Source organism: Saccostrea cucullata, unplaced genomic scaffold (assembly GCF_032062105.1).
Source record: "Saccostrea cucullata isolate Sc308-1 unplaced genomic scaffold, CSIRO_AGI_Scuc_v1 ctg12109, whole genome shotgun sequence".
NCBI classification, from domain to species: Eukaryota; Metazoa; Mollusca; class Bivalvia; order Ostreida; family Ostreidae; genus Saccostrea; species Saccostrea cuccullata.
This window is the reverse complement of record NW_026922386.1, coordinates 1-19,815: the sequence shown is the minus strand read 5'-3', so window position 1 is coordinate 19,815 and position 19,815 is coordinate 1. Positions and strand designations below refer to the sequence as shown.

The 19,815-nt window shown below is 33.7% G+C and overlaps 1 long non-coding RNA gene across 1 annotated transcript; it reads left to right on the top strand.

Moving 5' to 3' along the window:
• Positions 1–10,676: 10,676 nt before the first annotated feature.
• LOC134261705 (uncharacterized) lies at positions 10,677–18,805 on the top strand. The gene is made up of 4 exons (XR_009990870.1): positions 10,677–10,758; positions 10,980–11,043; positions 11,553–11,626; positions 18,787–18,805. It is a non-coding gene; the product is annotated as an uncharacterized LOC134261705 (long non-coding RNA).
• Positions 18,806–19,815: the final 1,010 nt, after the last annotated feature.

Sequence of the window (19,815 nt, the reverse complement as noted above, 5' to 3'; positions counted from 1 at the left end):
ATATTGTCAATAGAAACTCAAGCATCTTCTTGATGTCAACTTCAGAGTACTTAAGTGTGCAATCAGAATCTGTTTTAACAAAATAATTTTTCAAATGACCAATGACGAGGTAAGTAAATTTACGAGTTCCATTTTTGTTGAAGAAGCAGCTGTCAATTATATCAAAAAGCCTGGATTTTAATTTGTCGTGGGGAATCGTTGTGTATAAAGTTGAAAAGTCGTAAGTTTTTAAGCTGTTGATTTTTGTGAAGTCTTGTGATTTCAAATTGTCCAAAAGTTCTTTAGAATTTTTAAGTATCCACATCTGATTTACACCACTTCTTGAGTACATAGTTGCACAGTACTCTTGAAGTTTTTCCTTCACTACTGTCAATATTTTAGTGAGAAGTAACGAAAGAGGCTTGGTTGAACATTTACTGGAACCTGCAATGTATCTTTGTTTGTAAGGATTCTTATGAAGTTTCGGAATCCAATATATATAAGGTAGTTCAAATTCATTTTGGCTCTGTGGAATATTAAAAGTATTCAAAACTAATTGGAAATTACGAAAACTTAATGATACAAAATTCTAATTCTTAGAAATATATTTGCATGTATTATGCTAAAAAAAAAATAGAATGAAATTTTGTTACCTTATCTTTATTGCACGGGAAATAGTTCACTGTCAAAATATGGACCATTTTTTGTGTTTAATACACAATTACATAGAAAAAAATCCGCTCAAAGCAAAGGAATTGACAAATTGAAAAAAAAATGATGAAATGTTTCGTTTTTGACATATATCATGCAAGTTTCATACTTCTTTTTAAAAATTAAGAGAAAAATAGAGGTAGTCTTTATTGTAGCGAAAAGGGGGCATATAAAAACACTAAAAAGTACTTATTTAATCCTACTTGATGTTTTATAAGTCGCAGTGGGTTAACATAACATCAAGTCATGATTGTAATACTGTACTAGTTTCTGAAAATTAAATGATTTATATCTTACATCATGAGTTTTTTTCTCCTTCCTTTGGTTTTTTGTCCCCCGCTTTCGCGAAAGCGAAGGGACATTAAATCTTCATTGTCTGTCCGTCAGTTATCAGTCTGTCAGGCTGTCCGCCTGTCAGTCCGTCACAAAAACTTTAGCCTTGCCTATAACTTTTGATTAAGTGGAGCTTTGACTTTAATATTTCACATATGTATTCCTAGAGACAAGACCTTCTTTTGTTACCACCAAATTTGACCTTTTGACTATGGAGTTTGACCCACTTTTACACAAATATTCCAAACTTTTACTTATATCTTTTGCGTGGTAGAAACAAGGACTTTTTTTTATTTCACAAATATATTTTTGTGGCAAGGCCTTTCATTGGATATCAACAAATTTGACCTTTTGACCTTGACCTTTGAGATTTCCGTACTAATGAAAAAGCTTTAACCTTGACCATAACTTTTAAACGGTAAATGCTAGGACTTTTATACTTAACATATGTAATCCTTGTGAAAAGAACTTTCACTGGATCCCAAAGAACTTAACCATATGACCTTGAGCTTGGAGATTGGCCTACTTTTCAAAAACTTTGACCTTGGTTACAACTTTGAAAGGTCAGATACTAGGACTTCGTATTTCACATATGTATTTTAAGTGACAATACCTTCAATTGGATAACAACAACTTTGACCTTTTGACCTTGGAGATTTCCATACTTATGAAAAACTTAAACCTTGACCATATCTTTTGAATGGTACAAACTAGGAATTTCATATTTCACATAAAATTAGGGGGTTTTTTTTTGGCAAGGTTTTTTTTTATTCTTACCAACAATTTTGACCTTTAGACCTTGACTTTGGAGAATTCAGTACTTATTTAAAAACTTTAACTTAAACAAGGAAAACAAGGGTTCTCCACAAGGGGTTTTACCATGGCGGCCAGCCATGGTTAAATTTATGTTCGCCATGGTTAAACGAGCTGTGCCATGGTTAAAATCGGCATCCGCCGTGATTAGATTTTATTGCATTTCGCCGTAATTAAATTTTATTGCATTTCAGTCCTGACACCTACTTTTTTTTAATGACTTGAGTAGTTAATTATCTTTGTACTACGACTGTTGTGCACCTGGCATGCCTCGAAGGAAAGCGGACTGTGCTAAAGTATAAGTCACATTATCCAACGATGGGGTTTACGATGAGAAACCGATGCGTTTTTGGTGAAAATGGCTGGTTGCGGCCGGGCACCATTAGTGATCGGACGGTGACTGAGTCTTTTTTGCGAATCGGTGGGGTCATCGTTAGGAAATAATTCGTAGTTAAAATTCAGCGTGTCTCCAACGATGCCTCACCGATGCTCCTCATCGGCAACCCATCATTAACACATCTTTCAAGGATCGGCCGATGTATGGCCGAGCATCGTCCAGTGTCCGTTGAATCTGAGGTCATGGGGAGTTTGTGTGTTCAACAGATAACGACCATCATCGGTCGATGTTCACCAAACATTGGCCCGTCATTGACCGAGTACGAACTATGTTCACCAATGTATGAGCGATGTAATGTACATCGATCGATTATCCTGCATCGTTTATGATTAGCAATGCATCGCTGGGCCTTTGTAAGTCGGCGGCAACCACGCCATTTTTCTCATAAAACGCATTGGTTGCCCATCGTATGCACATCGCTGAAAAATGTGACTGATACTTTAAGGACTACTAGGCCGATGTGGACCGATGTTTGGGCATCGTTAACACCACGGATTACCACCGATTACCACCGGTCTACGGCTACCGGACGGGAAATGTGACCTAGGCATTAACAAACACGTCGTTAATGAGCAACTATGCTGTGAAGCGTGACAATCAACGGAGAGTCAATCAGATGATCAACATATTGAGAGTTAATTATCCTGTACGCTGTAAAAATTTTGGGGGAACTTCCCAGATGGGCAGGATGTTATTGGCCCTTTGTTGGGCCAACATTGCTCCTTATGCTGGGCCACCGTTTGCATTCAACATTGGGCCATCGGTAATTTGCTGTCGGCCCTTAATCAAACCAACTTTTTGGCTTATTGTTGGGCCAATGTAACAGTTAATGTTCGGCCACTGTTGGGCCAATGTATTATTTCAATATTGGGCAAACGTCATTTTTGAAAATTTGGGCCATTTTAAGCAATTAACGTTGGGCCAACGGTAATTTGCTCATCCCCCTTAATCAAACCAACTTGTTGGCTTATTGTTGGGCCAATGTAACTGTTAATATTGGGCCGCTTTTGGACCCATGTATTTTTTCAATGTTGGGCAAACGTCATTTTTGTACAGTTGGGCCATTGTAAGCAATGAATGTTGGGCCAACGGTAATTTGCTCATCGGCCTCAATCAGACCAACTTGTTGGCTTATTGTTGGACCAACGAACGGATATTATTGAGCCATTGTTGGGCCACTTATTGTTTCAATATTAGGAAAACATCATTTTTGGGCCAACGTTGGTTTGTATCTTATTGGCTCTCCATCATGACAACTCATTTGCTCTTCACTGGTTGGCTATTTGTCCTCAAAATTCACAAACAAGTATATTAATATATACAATAAGGTTATACTAGTTTTGTAGTACAGTTTAATGGTAAAAGCCCTTTAATACTATCTATATATGCTATATATGCTAGATTAATAGTTTAATACATATTCTCAATATCTCATAAAATTCCCATCAATGAGTATTGCATTGTAAGTAGCTATACATTAATTAAAAAACTGAGGAAAAAGAAATCAAAATATAAAATTAAATTATAACATACTTTAATTTTATTGCTCAGTGCATGAAGAAAACATTGATAATGAACTAAAAGTTGATGCTCACTTCAAGCGATACATGTAGGATTATATGACTGTATACTCCCTCTCTGATGTAAATTTATGCACAGGTTCAGTAAATTACAGGTTTCAATAAGCACGTCTAACAAATAAACAAAGCCCTCCTGTTCTTAAAATAATACTTAAATGAATCACGTCAATATGTTTACTTACATAAAAAATGTTCTGGCATCTGCATCGTGTTTGTAACCGACAAGCAGACACAGAAAAGGGTAGAAGTACAGGTATGTCACACTATATTATAGAAAAAAATGTTAGGCACTGCCACTTTCCATCTGATCCCTCTCCTAAGTCTTCTCTTCTCTCTCCCGAGTCTCCTCCTCCCCTTCTTTTCTTCTCTGTCCGTCTTTCCTCTCCCCCATCCCTGTCCTTGGCATACCTTAGCTATTCTTTGATTGTGTTCTCAATGTCTTTTTACAATCTCCTGTAGCACTAAAATTGTAGTATTTGGTATTTAATACATTTGTTACTTTTCTCAGTAAAGAGTAAACATACGATTAAAGTATATCACTATATGTTTAGCTGTCAATTAAGGAATAACCGTGTTTTTTGTTTCATGGAGTGAATAAGTGATTAGCTTACATTTTCACGCTAAGCCTTGATCATCATCATCACAACGATTTTGATTCAATGTTGCCCCATATAAAGTACATGTATTGAAAATTTGTCGTTACACAGAATAAATTGTAAATGAAAGAACCCAATTTATGTTTAGTACTGAATAAATTTTGTTTTAACTTCAACAAGTTCAACATTTTCAAAGTGTTTGATCATGTACTCACGTTAAATGTCATACGTAAATTAAGTGTAACTTCGGAAATATATTCTACTAGACACAAATTTCAATCTAAATAAGGGGCAAATTATTTATTGTTTTAGCTGTATCAAAACACATTTGTTATTCTATACTTTCATTTATTGTTCTTGTATAGAAACAAAAAAATTAATCACTGATAATTTATTTTGTTTTGATAGATTATAAGAATTTTAAATTTATTTTAGCTAGCTTGTATTTTCAAGTAGGATTGGTTGTAGATTTATTTCTGATTGTAAAGACGATCAGATTTGTTATTATACAAATTTGTTACAATTAAACGTTTATACACATTGGCCCAATGTTGGTCCAATATATCGGGCCAACATTGGGCTAAGGACAAAATGACAATATCGGGCCCCAAAATTCTTGTTGACGTTTCGCCAACAATGTCGCATTCATTCGGCAAATGTTGATGCAACGTTGAGCCAATATCTATAGAAATAACACCCTACATTGGGCCAACGTTGGCCCAACATATCGGGCCAACATTATTGGTCCGATGAGCAAACTTAAACTGGGTCAATGTCTTTTGTCAACATTGGCTCGATGAAACCGATCACATGGCCCAACGTTGGCCCAATGTTAGCATGCTATCTGGGACAGTGTGGACCCAACAGCACCTGGCCTCTGCACTTCCCCGTGTCTGATTCACACAGATTTGTACACGATATCGTTTAATCTATAAACGTTAATTAAGCTGTGTCGAAGCAAACATATTCTAAATACTTACAAAGTGGATGTAGATATGCAAGGTATCAGTCTCATTACGCTGCTGTGCCAGAATAAAAATGGCGCGGATATTACAAGTAGCCCGGTTGTTGTCTACCCATGATGCTCAGTCAGATTCAAGGTATATTGGGCCAACGTTAGGGCCGATGCCAATCCCCAAACAAATATTTTCTCTCATGATAATAGTTTTATGATATAATGCCAACAGTTAGCCCAACATTAGGCACCATTATACATAACCAGCTATCAATATTCCATGTTGGGCCATCGTTGGCCCAATCAAGGTAACCCACATAGATAATAGAACCATAATGTAAGATTGGGTCAACGGTGTTCTGCTATCTGGGTTATTACAAATAAACAAGTATAAACACAATTCAAAAAATAGAATAAAGCACTCTTTGGTGCTGTGATCACTTAAGTGCAAAGTTAATGACACCATCAATTAGTTGGCAGTATAATAATTGGGCCAACGTTGGCCCAATACAAATATCCCATCTTTGAAACGCCTAAACAAAATAACACTTGTGTGTGATTACAAATATTGTGCCAACGTTGGGCCAAAATACTACTACCAACTTGATAGGGGGGGTTTAGGTGTATTACAAACAATGGGCCAACGTTGGCCAATAATAAATACCAACTTAATAAGACACATTCTTTAAGGGTGAATTAGAAACATTGGGCCAACGTTGGGGAAACATTTACTTCCAACTTGATAAGGCATTTTTTTTAAGGATTATTACAAACATTGTGCCAACGTTGGGCCAACATACTACTACCAACTTGTAAATACACTTTCTTTAAGGGTGTATTATAAACATTGGTCCAATGTTGGCCACACCATACCTTTCCCTTTCCCTTTGGGAAAATAAAGTGAATGGAAGTTGCTTAGTTGGACCAACGCTGGGCCAACATAGGAATTCCGTCATGGTCGAGACGGTTGGCTTGGTTACATTGGTCCAACGTTGGCCCAACGTTGTTCCCCCAACGCCAACCATACAACCTTTAACAAATGTTGGCCCAACATAGTCATGCTATCTTGGTTCAACATGTTCACGACATGATTAGATATAACGAAATAATCGTCATGCTTGTGATTCAAGTTTCTATGCCAGAAAAAGTACTCTGTAAAAATTTCATATTCCTCTGTATTTAATCAGTTTCCATGCTCTGTTTTTTAGCTTTAACTTAATTATCTGCAAAGAGGGCCTGCGTCTCAATCGCCGTCTTAGTTTTAGAGTTACTTCCCGTTGTTATGAAACGCTGCCTGGCGCTATTTGTAGATCTGGCCACGTGGAGAAGTAAACAAAACTGGGTGATTAATGCAATATCTAGCAAAAAAAAAAAACGTTCAGAAAAAAGGACACTAAATATAAAAATACACTACCCATTCATCAGTTTTAGTCATACTGAAACAAAACATTTCATACAACAGGCTAAAATTTTTATAATTATTATGTTCCCCAACGAGTTTGGGAACATATTGTTTTTATTCGGTTTCTTATTATTAAGGTCTTCCGTCTTCAGCGGAAGACCTTATTTTTTTTCATAGGTTTCTTTTCCACTATTTTTATTATTATTGTTTTTTTTTCTTACCGATTTTGTACGCGCGATTTCTCGAAAACGGCTTGATCGATTTTCATGAAACTTTCAGGTTTGATAGAACATCAAAAAATCTAGATAATATTTTTTTATTTTGATGACGTCATTTCCCGGGTTTCCCGAGTTTCCTGCAATTTAGTGAATTTTAGAGGGTCACTTTGTCCGGCAGTTTTCTCAAAAAGCACTTTACACAGAAGCTTGAAATTTTCAGTGATGCTAAAACAACCTTTGGAGAAGTGCACTAAGTATATGACAACTACCGGAAGTACGAAGCGCCGACGCTCGCTTTGGCCCGAGAATAGTCCTATCAAGAATTTCAAAATTTTAAGCACTTTTTCAACAATAACTTTTTACCTAGAAATATTTTGTTAAAGCATGTAGAACAAAAAAAGTGTAGAATTTTAAGATCTTTTTAAATGACATCTCGAAAAGGGCTGGCCCCTTAAATCAGGGGCCTGAGGGGCCGAAAGTTTTTCCTTTATATCTCAAAAAGTATTGAGAATTTGTTATTCGTCAAAGAAACAAAATTGTTTAAAATCTCAAGCTTAATCTATTGAAGTCGTCAAAATACGTCCGGCGTCATCACTTCCGGTCAAACCGGAAGTAGTCGAAAACGCGTATTTTTGCCGTTCTTGACAAGTTTTCTGGTAACATATGTCTCTGGGAGCATTATAATTAATTTTCCGTCAGTCGTCGTCACTTCCGGTCAAACCGGAAGTAACAGAAAATGGCTTATTTTTGCAATAATTAACATGGATTTAGTGGAATCAAGCCATTTTTGGACGTTATTTCACATTTCTGTTAAAAATGAAAGCCACTTCCGGTCAAACAGGACGGAAGACCTACTCGTTGCTTTGCAACGAGCTTTGCTCTAGTTATTATTCTTTTTTTTCTTCTTTGTTCTCCGGTACTTTTTTGTCCGCGAGTGTTCTCAGAAACTGTTCCCCCAACTAAGCTAAAACCTTTTTAGGGTTAATAGGTGTGTAGTGTAGGTGTGCAACGAAGGTCATTTTGCGCGCATACGCATGCACGTGCGTGCGCGTGATATGAGTGAAATGACCGAATACTTAATATAGCTATAACTTTTACATTTTTTAATGAAATGATTTGAAACTCATTCTATAAAGATATATTAATAGTGTAGATAATATGACACTGTCAAATTAGCACGAACTCACGCGCATGCACGTGAGCTTCGCTCTGATTGGCTGAAACAAAAATCTCAATATCTTTTCTGTTTTTTGACGAAATGATATGAAATTTAAAATATAGGCATACTTTAGGATGTTCTACAATGTGATATAAAACAATTGTCTTGAAAACACGCGCATGCACGTGCGCTGCAATCTGATTGGCTTAAACTTTAAATGGCTGTAACTCCCTTGGTTTTCAACCAAAGAGGATGGGATTTAGAACATAAACACATATAATGGACTCCTACAAGAAGGTATGGTCATCATGCACATACAGGCACGTGCGTGCACGTGCGCTTCGTTCGGATTAGCTGAAACAAAAATCTCAATATTTTTTCTGTTTTTTGACGAAATGCTATGAAATCTAATATATATATATACTTTAGGATGTACTACAATATTATATATAACAATTGTCATGAAAACACGCGCATGCACGTGCGCTGCAATCTGATTGGCTAAAACTTTAAATGGCTATAACTCCCTTGTTTTTCAACCAAACAGGATGGGATTTAGAACATAGACAGACATAATAGACTCCTACAGGAATGTATAGTCCTCATGCACGTGCGTGCACGTGAAATAATAAAATTAAAAATACGCTTAAATGAGTGTATTTCTTAATACTTCTGGATTAATTGATTTGATATTAAGTATATTAAAATATATAAATAGTGTAGACAAAACGATATGGTCATTACGCACATGCATTCAGATGAGCACGCGTGCAATGCTAAAATTTATTGCATAAAGTGTGCCTTATTTAATAGCGCTTGCAGCGAATATGGCACCAAAAGGGAGTTGGGGAGCTTTGGGGAACATCTTAACGGTCCCCGTTACAATTAGCCCTAGTTAATCTAATACCATGGTATCTGGCTACCTGTATCGACTTTTTTTCTTTAAATTCCTTCAAAAGGTTACTACAGTTTGGGGGAAATTTTGGTACATTTGTGAAGTTAGATATAGGATAAATCCTTTTCACTTTAGCTATTATTTTTATTTAACTTTAAAAGTGTTAGTTATTTCATTGTTTTGTGTTGCAGTGGGCAAGTATAAAAATTGTAAAATCAATCATTGATCAATGAATATTAGGAATTCTAAGATGCATTAGTGTTTTTGGCCACATTTCGCCTTCGCGCAGCTTCCTCCATGGTAAAATTTTCAAATGTTTACAACCCTGAACCATAACTTTTAAATGGTAAGGTTTTGGACTTTTATACTTCACATATATAATCCTTGTAAGAAGATCTTTAATTGGATACCAAGAACTTTTACCCTTTTACCTTGGAGATTGACCTACATTTCAAGAATTTTAACCTTGGCCATAGCATTAAGCGGTAACGATTAGGGATTTCAACCTTCACATATGCATTACCTGTGACCTTTCTTAAGAATCAACAATTAGATCCTTTCACCTTGGAGTTTGACCTACCTTTCAAAAATTTATCCTTGGTCATAACTTTTGAAAAGGTGGTGCTAGGGGTTTTGTATTTCACAATCGTATTATCTTGTCTGAGAACTCTACTTTGGGTGATATTAAATATATTTCATATGCATTTTAAAAATCTTCGTTATGTTGTCATACGGGGTCATTATTGTTTCACAAACACACCTTGTTCCTTATATTGAGAAGAGATACGGCTTTCATATTTGACATGTCCATTACTTGTGACAAGATATTTTCGAGCATGCTATGATTTCTGTAATCTTAGATCTGTGAAACATTTTAGCGTAATGTGACGTCATTTTCATTGTGACACCATTCTATTCAATTGTGACGGCAGTCTGGGTATTGTGACGTGTTTGAAATGACGTTGCGTGAAAACTTATGCGCAGATCAAGTAGATCGGACCTCGTTAAATGACGAATTTTATTTGCTGACAAGGTCATTGTATCAACCATAGAACTTACAATATGACGATTTTAAACGAGACTGCTGATCTTCTTGCTTCATCAACTTGTAAGTTGTTTGTCAATAATTTGCTTCTTTTTAGAAATTGTTCATACATAGAGCATGCTCTTGCGTATCGAATCAACTGAAAGATATAAATTCTGCAGGCGATGAGGGTATATTGCCCATCCGCATAAGAAAGGGCAGTTGAAGATTGAACAGTTAAATTCATCAAGTTTATCAAAGAATGAAGTTGATAGATAACCATTAAAATCTTTTTCAAGTAAAATTTCCAACTTTGAAATAAATTCGTCAGATAATGCGGTATCTTTTATCTCAAGCTCACTGAGATATATCGTATCGATATAAGAATGGAAAGAACCATTGTTAAGTAGTCGTGGATACATGTATATTCAAATGTTGAGTTGAAGGCCACAGCACGTTTTTTTTTTTACACATATTATATATTAAACAAATTCTGATTCATATGAATACAAAAATAGGTCTCTTAATAACCGGGCGCAATTGGTATCATGATTCAGTGAAAAAGTTCATGTTTAATGATCTTGTAAAAATGAATACACGATGCAAGGAAGAAAAGTGACGTCACATCCGTTCATTGCAGCGATGAACATTAGGCGTTTCAGTGCCCGGAAGCTTTAAACTTAACAATGACTTGCAGTAAGTTTCCTTCTTTTATTTATTGTTACATTTTATTTCTATTAAGTATAGTTTATCACATCATAGATGACGATAATCAATTTTTAAAAGTTGAATGGTTTATACGAGTGTATTTCTTCTTTGTTTCTTAATCATTGAAATATAACACTGAAATGCATTGCTTGATGGGTTTTTCCTGTATCTGAGTATTCTTTATGTCATTTAATGAGATTTCTTAATAGTGTTCTTGATATTCTTCACCATCGTGTGGCCGATCCTTTACACTTATGTCTACGGGGAAGAAATGTGAGTACACAAAAAGTAAATTAATGTATTATGAACGAGTTAGTCATATATACTACAAACTTGATAAGATGATTCATATAAATTTTACTTTCCCATCGACATACAAAAAGTTTTAACTGATTTACATGGCATCAGATGGTTCATTGAAAAAGAAATATTATTTCATATATGAAATAATTTAACGTGCCAGAAAGTGTCAGAATCATCAATACATATTTCAATCACTTACTCCTGCACCCAATATACATGTAGCACACTTCACAATTATGAAACAAAAACAAATGATAGTCAAGTATCACTTGAATCATTATGAATGTAGGTTTTGTCTGTTGTAGTTAGGGGGAAGTTAATCTCAAACATTTAAGCAACTGAAAATTTTGAGAGGAAGTGTAGAAGAATTCGCCATTTTTCATACTTTTATACCATTTCTGTTAACATTTTGTAAGAGGTTACATGTAACATGTCCAAAATTTTATTTTTACAATAGCTCCAAACGTCTTCTATTTTAGAGAATCCATACAAGGTGTCGCAGAAATTTATAGCAGACTAGCTAATGGATCAACGTGTTTCAACAGTTCCTCTCGTATGTAAATCTTATGAGGCTGTAAAGTTATGTTGTACGTAAAATTTATAAAGCTGAACATGGATCCAATCCCCTGGATATACCGAAGAATTTGAAAGTCCTAAACACATTTTCCCTTTAGTATTTTACCCTTTATATTTCAGTCATCGGAGATCATTCAAACAGTCGTTCCTCGTCCCGTCTTGTTCGGGATAACAAGGTTTTACGTTACCTACGTAGGTGCTTAAAAATATGTTAAAAATAAAAGTCAGCTGTCAAATGACAACTCTGGACTTTCTCCTCGTCAAAAAACTTCTTAACCTTATGTAGGTTTTATTTAATGCTTGTAATGCTGAACACATAAAATATATGGGGATAACAACAGTATTCAAGCTCAAAAGTCCACAAAACAACCCTAACGTAGATTTTCCGCAACATCCGTGGAATTCCATATCAAATTCCATGGAATTCCACGTATATATTGTTCCAAATTACATGGAATTCTTAAGTATTGGGACGGAACTTTTTCCGGAATGGTATGGAATTTTAGTCTAGCCTGGAAAAAGAGCGGAACAATGCCAGAAGAGAAATTTGCGGAGGAAATCCGTGAAATTCTAGATTATTTGTAAATTTAAGGAATTCCATGGAAATCCGTGGAATTCAAGGAAAATACAATAGAAACTGTATTAGTATCAAATATTACAAAAAAAAACTTGATAACATCACAATTTTTCATAGATCAAATCTATATTTGCAAAATAAAAAAATCACTGTTTCTTTTACAATGTTTTTTGAGACAAATATAATAGCATATACCTCTCAGACGTACAATTTAAGCACACTTTTTAAATGCATGTATTCTCACTGACACTTCAAAGTATTTTACATCAAAGGTTATCAACAAAAATATCCAAGAAAAATATGATTACTGGAGGGTCCCTTGGTTAAATTAATGATAATCAAGTTATGATATACCGGTACATATATGTAGTAAAGTAAAGTCTGCATTTTTTTTCACATAAGAGGTAAGATTCATTAAATGACATTGGCCAAAGATTGGGAGAGGTCTTACATTGAAACCTCAACAGGATACACATTTACAACAAACTGCCAGTGGCCCATGTAAATTTACTGTACAAAGTTAGTGACTAGAGTGACAAACACAAGTAGTAAATGCAAAAATATATGTACCACATAACTACATTGATACAAAGATCCCATAAAATCAACAGTTGCTATTTTTCCCCAATGTACGTGCCAAAGATCCCAATTGTGGAAGATCCAAATCTTCTGAAATGTTGCTAGAATCACTTCCTCACAGATATCCCATGAAATTTGTAATAGAGGGTTGGCAGATAATTGGCGTCACGAAGGATTCACTTTTAGTACAAAGGCTCAGCAAGTTCCATGTTGATCATTCCAACAGACTCTTCAAACTTTCCTTGCACAACTGCTGAAAGAGGAGATGACCATTAAGATGTATCATTATTGATATCCATATAAATATATGACAAATAATAAACTAAAGATCTACAAAACAATTGGTTCTTTCTAAACCCGGCAGATCAGTTTACTGTATATTATGAATTCACTATCTTGCAATTTTTTTTCAAATTTGGATTAATTCTGATAAATTTAAAAATGTGAAAAGTTATTTGTGTAATGGCTAGGGCCGTGGATATCGGCCTGGATAGCTCAGTAGGTAGAGCACCTGACTAGAGATACAGGGTCCGGGTTTGATTCCCGGTCCAGCCATGCATTCTCCTTCCTGTTACAGATTTGGTGCAGTTGACCACCCCTGGAGGTGAAAGTCCTGCCAGGGGCAATAAGAACTTGGGTTGTGTCTTCGAGGGCGAAGACCATTTTAGAAGGGAGGAATGTAATGGCTAAGGCCGTGGATATCGGCCTGGATAGCTCAGTAGGTAGAGCACCTGACTAGAGATACAGGGGTCCCGGGTTCGATTCCCGGTCCAGCCATGCATTTTTTCCTTTCCTGTTACATTTGTTTTGAATGATAATTTTAGCTGGTTCTCACCATATTCACAAGCCTAGGGCCTAGTGACTGATTGGCTAAGCATCTATACATTTATCAAACGCCAGGGCTGTGAAAATCATCTCAGGTAATGTCTTATGCAGCAACTATTAAAACAATAAAAACATGCAAGATAAGAGCTGAAAATGGTAATGAACTTGCATTACACAATATTATATAAATTAATTACATGTACATCATACTCTGAAACGTAATCTTGAACAAAGGAAGAAACAGGTAAAATTCTTTACATCAGTTCGATTCCAAAAAAGGGAAAATTTGGGGGTTAAAATCCACGATTTTAATTATATATTTAATTTGTTAAATATTTACTACAGAAATAGTGCTTGTCCTAACGTTTTCACATTTTATGTCTGATCCCGGATTAATCGTGCGGGCCTTTTCATTCAAGGACACATAAAATACTGTAAAATTTGACCCTATCAAGGTTTTGGCCGCCATCTTGGACGGGGGGCAAACATTGGGGGCTGACGTTAATAACAATGGCCAAATGGCTGCAGCTGACGATGCAGCGAATATATTCGCCGCGTATAATTTATGGTTAAAAGGACCAGGTGTGCAAAGACCCCAAGGTAATATTTTTTTACCATAAACAAGTTTTTTATTTTTATTTACACTTTAATGACGTAATTGCAAATTTACCAAGGTTGTAGAACCACGTGGCCAAGGAAACGCTTCCTGTACTTTGGAGGTGGTCATTTTTTGCATTGCCCTGGCTATATGCGGCTTTTTGTCTGAAATTTTTTGTGGTTTAGGTGGGATGATTTGGATGCTGGAAATTTTTTAAAGGCCTAGAAAAATTTAAATTTTTTATAGAGCTTTGAAATCCCCAAAAGGGGGTGAATAAAAAAAAATGAATACATCGGTAAAAGATGAGTTTTAATCATAATTTCAAGGTGGAAAATTATTTTTAATTAATATAATTAATTTAATATAAATAAACTATATTTTGTATATTATATATATAAAATTTTTCATTAATTCATTACACCTTTATTATTTCCTAGTCACTAGTCATTCACAGTTCAGTTTTACATTGTTTATAAAAACTTTTGCAAGAATAGATGTACAAGGGGGCCAGAAATTTAAAAATATAAAGACCCCTTTGAAAAAATTTTTTTTCCTCATGAAAATATTTTTTTCATCACTGCAATTTTAATTTTTTATGATTAAGAATATTGCTAGTTATTTCACAAAACTTTGAAATTAAATAAATTTTACATATTTTTTAAAATACACTGTACATAAATATAGCAAATATTTTACATGCATAAAAAAAGGGTATATATCCTCAAATTCATGTTTAGTCAATTATAAACAAGGAGAAATAAAATAAATAAAGAAAAAAAAAGAAAGAAAAGGAAACCAAAAGGATTTTAATATTTATTCATGTATAGTTATACCAGAAAAAAATGTCCATGGTGCATGCCTATGAAGAATAATTATGCAATTTTACACAATTTAATATTATTGTAGAAGAGAGGATGCCCCAGAAACCCCTGGGGGTTTATTGGGTCAAGTTAAAACCAGGATAAAAAAAACCCTTTTTTCTTCATCTGTTATAAACAGCCAATGAAATTATAAAAAGTACATAAATATAGTAGCATTAACAATACCACCAAAATTTCAAGCATGAATAATTCCTTATACATGTAATATGCTAAGATCTTCCTATTATTGCAAAGCAAATTGTTATTTTTTTAAAAACTTTGTTTTAAAAAATGGATATCTACAATATAGAATTTTTTCAATTAAAAAATATTTTATTTAAAAAATTTTTAAATTTTTATAATTTACAATTACATGTACCTACATGTATCTATTTTTTTAGAAGAGGTTTTAAACTCATGGCAATATAAACAGTTTGCCTCAAGTAAGTTTTAACTCTTATATTTAAATTTAAAGGAGATCAAGTTGTTTTGTTTTTTCAATTTTTTTTGAAATGATTATGTTGTCATGAATGATTAAATACTTTCTTGAGAAAAAAGGGGAGAAATGTGTGAAATGTAGTTTTTTTTAAATGTTTATAAATAAATTAAAGGCTATTTTCAATGATTTGAAACCACCTGTAGATTCAAAATGCTAAAATTTTTCAAATTTTATTAATTATCATAAATGATAGTCTCTGTGCTATTTCTGTTTCAACAGATTTCTTTCTGATAAAATCATTATAAACTCTGAAGTAAAGGTTCTCCTGTGAATGTTAATCCCCCATTGCAATTTTTAAGAACCTCAATTCAAATCCAGACTGCAACAGCCCTACATGTAGCTGTTGGGCTCTTTTGGGATAACAATAATCAAAAGTCATGATATCACCATGGATTTTTTCTCATCTTGATTAAATGTAGAGAAATCACAAACAGTCTATTTTGTGAAAAAAACTGAAAGAGAAAGGGTTTTTAAATGTCCTTTTGAATTTGCTAGGAAGTTTTTTTTTTTTGAACTTTATTAAATTTCCCCCCTGTACATATTTTTTTGAAAGATAAAGTACACTTATTTACACCAAAATACTGATTAGCTTCAACTAAATATCAAGGATTTTCATTTGCCAAGAATATTTTAATTTTACTAATTTGATGTTATATATTACAATTATTTGAAATAAATGTAAAACCAAAACTTACTTTAAAATATAAAATCTTTTCATATATTTGCATGTATACTCAAAAATCAAATGCGTTTTTTTTTTTAAAGTTGTTAAATAAGAGCTATTTAAAAAGGGAAAAAAAAAAAAATTGACATAATTAAAACTTGAATTTTATTTAGCTTGTAAAAAATACATGTAATAATATAAATAAATTTGTCCCGTATGTAAAATTGTTTTCAATTAGAATACTTGACTCTCTTTAGCGCTTGATCCTTGTGATGTCATGTGCTTTATATGAATGTATTTACCCACTTTTAAAATTGGCTCTAGATCTGGCTGCCAGGTCTGTTGAAAAAATTTTAGGGTGATGGAAAAAGGGGGGATAACTGAAAAGTAATGTACATGGTGCACGTTGTAATATTGCAGTTATTTAAGGTAAATAAACACAAATTATTAAAGAAAATGCTTTTATTTAAATAAAATATGTTGTTTACAATACGTATACGTTCAGTTTAAATGACAATGACTGTGAAGCGATCGCTAGACGAAAATTGATGGGGTGATCTGCATAGCTGCCTTTTTTTTACGTTAGCTCGATTCGGTGAGCCCCCAATAAGATCCCAAAAACCCTAAAAGGGGTTATTTACCTACCGGTCTTTAAAATGTCTTCATTTTTTCCCCCCCAATTAATCATCGGATTATATCATGACCCCCTGTTCGTGACACCCTGTTCCAACTTTCCGTCTGTGCAACATCAACATAGCTTTGATTATCGATTTTTTTTGAATTTCGGCGGTTAAAATTAATTGTTCATCGAGCCCGACTTCGATCCCCATGTTTTGTATATTATGAAAGTTTAAAAAAAATCTAAGTAATTTTCCAAGTTTTTCCCGCGCAGAAAATGGCTAAGTTTCTATTTTCCCTTTTTTTCCAAAAATTACTATTTTCCCAACCAAAAAAATCTAAGTCCATTTTTTTTTTCAAATTGAAATGTTCCAAAAACTTCCAGACACACGTTTGAGTTATGTATGGAAAAGATTGGAATTCCCTATTTAAAACTTTTTCCCAAACCCTTTTGGGAAAAACTCATTAAAAAAAATTGGATAAGGCAAAAATAACTCCCATTAACATTTGGGGGAGGTGTATGGGTCATTAGACCCATTCCAACCCCCAAAACCCTTGGCTTCTTGTCATGTTGAAATATAACAAAAAAATAATTAATTAGTTTAAATAATGGAAAAAAATTTAGTATGAAATAAAACAGTCAGCATTTGACTTTACTAGATTGTGTTTTCTGACAAGGCATCGTATCGACGATGCCTTCAAATGATGACTTTGTAATGAGAGGGTAATTTTTTTTCATCAACGTATTTTAATAATTTTTTTCCCGCTTGAAAAGTGGGGGATATTAATTTGGGTTTTGTCCGTCCGTCTTTCTTTTTCTGTAACCTTTCGTTTCCACACGATATCTCAAGAACCCTTAAGCTTTCGCAATGAAATTTAGCATAGCAACTCCCTAGGGACTAAAAAGCCCCCTATTGATTTTGGGTCAAAAGGTAAAGGTCAAGGTCATAATAAGCAAATTCTGTCTGTTATAACACTTTCGTTTCCACACGATATCTTCCATTTGACTTTTGCAAAGTTTTACATAACAACTCCCTGTTGGCTAAGGAAAGCCCTATTGATTCTGAGGTAAAAAAGGTAAATTAAGGTCGTAAATTTATACATTCTGTCTTTGTGTAACACTATCATTTCCGGGCATTTTTTAAAAGATTATGAGCTTATGCAATGTAATTTTATACCCAAAAATCCCTAACCTTTTCACCCCTTTTAAAGTGCCCCCGCCGTTTGTTTAATAATGTATTTATAGTATTACATGCCGCTATTTTTAGCACAGGGGCAGCGGGAGTTTTTGCGTATAAAACAGGTTTCGCGGGCTTTTGTTTCATTTCATCTTTAGAACTGTTTAATAAAGGCTAAATAAATAAACACCATGGATTGTGTAAAATTTTGACAATACCCAAAAATGAATTTATACATGTATGTCTTTATTTTTATTGCTTACTTTTTTAAAACGACTCCGCCGGGGGTTAGTGGTATGTTCTCGCTTGCATGGGAAGGACAAAAAAGCTGGCCGATCCTTTTTTTAAATTCTTTTTTTTAATGATAGTATTGCATTGAAAAGAAAAAAAAATGAGGTTATAAAATATATTACAGTGTGATAAAAACCAAATAAAGAATAAGCAATCAAATCTTTATACGCATATTGACATACATGTATTTTATTTGCCTCAGAAACATGTATACATTTAATAATTCTACAAATTCAGTAGGGGGATCCGATTTTTCCCAAGGGGGGACACAAATTCTCTAATTAGCTTGTTTTGTTTTAAAAATTTTACATACGTAGAGCATATATTACCATTGAGCACTGAAGGTTACATTTGTTTTCAAAGAAAGAAATTTTTTGTTCATGATTTTTTTCTGCAAAATTAGCTCTTATATTTGGTATTTTATATTCTTATATCTTTTTTTTTTCAGTTGATGATTTTGAACAGGATGTAAAAAAAAATTGTAAATGGTCAGATGGAAAGGAAGAAAACTTTTTATTTTAAATAAATTACCTGGGAACACCTTCCTGTATTGGCAAAAAAAAAGAATTTAGTGTTTTCAACAAGATGATGTAATAATGAGTGAAATTTGAACAAAAAGCTATATCCCCAGCTTCAAAGGATATGTATGCCTGGATTTTTTTTTCAAATAATGCAAATAATATTGTTTTTTTAAATTTAAAAAATTGTTAACCTTCTTGAATTATTCAAAATTCTACCTTTGACAACAATCCTTTTAAATTATACAATTTGTCACTTTAAATCTATAACTTGAAATTTTGAATTTAAAAAAAAATTTAAAAATACAGGGGGAAACTTTTTCTCTCTGCTCAATAAACATACTAAAAAGTTATTTTCTTTTTAACAAAATTTGTTATTATATAAAACTTTAGAACCAATAAAAAGTTGTATTGTTACCAAGTCTCAAAAAAGAACCCGGGAGTAAAGATAATGGTAAAAAAATTTTATTTCCTATCTAGCTTGTAACACGACTTTGATTGGGAAAATCGGGGGTAAATATGTGCACCCACTTGAGCCGGGTGTAAATAAAACGTACTCACAATGCATATATTCTCTATGATAATTTAAAAAATGAATAACAAGTTTATAAACTTCATGGGGAATTAAAAGGGGGTCACTATCAAAATTTTGGGAACCCAAGGCCTTCTCAGAAGATTTATACGTCCAAAACCCCTTTAATTCCCCTTGAAGTTTATAAACTTGTTATTTATTACTTTATATACATTTAAAAAAATTGAATATTTTCGAATTTAAATTATTGCACTAACCGTCCGTGTGTTTTTTAAAAATGGCCAAGGTAAATCGGCTTCATCTTTGCTTCAAATTGGTAAGGAATCTTTTTAAGGGAATATTTTGTGAATGGCTACTTGTGATCATTAAAATGAACAGTTTTTTTTGGGAATATTTTTATTCGTAAAATTGATAATGATGCTCCCAA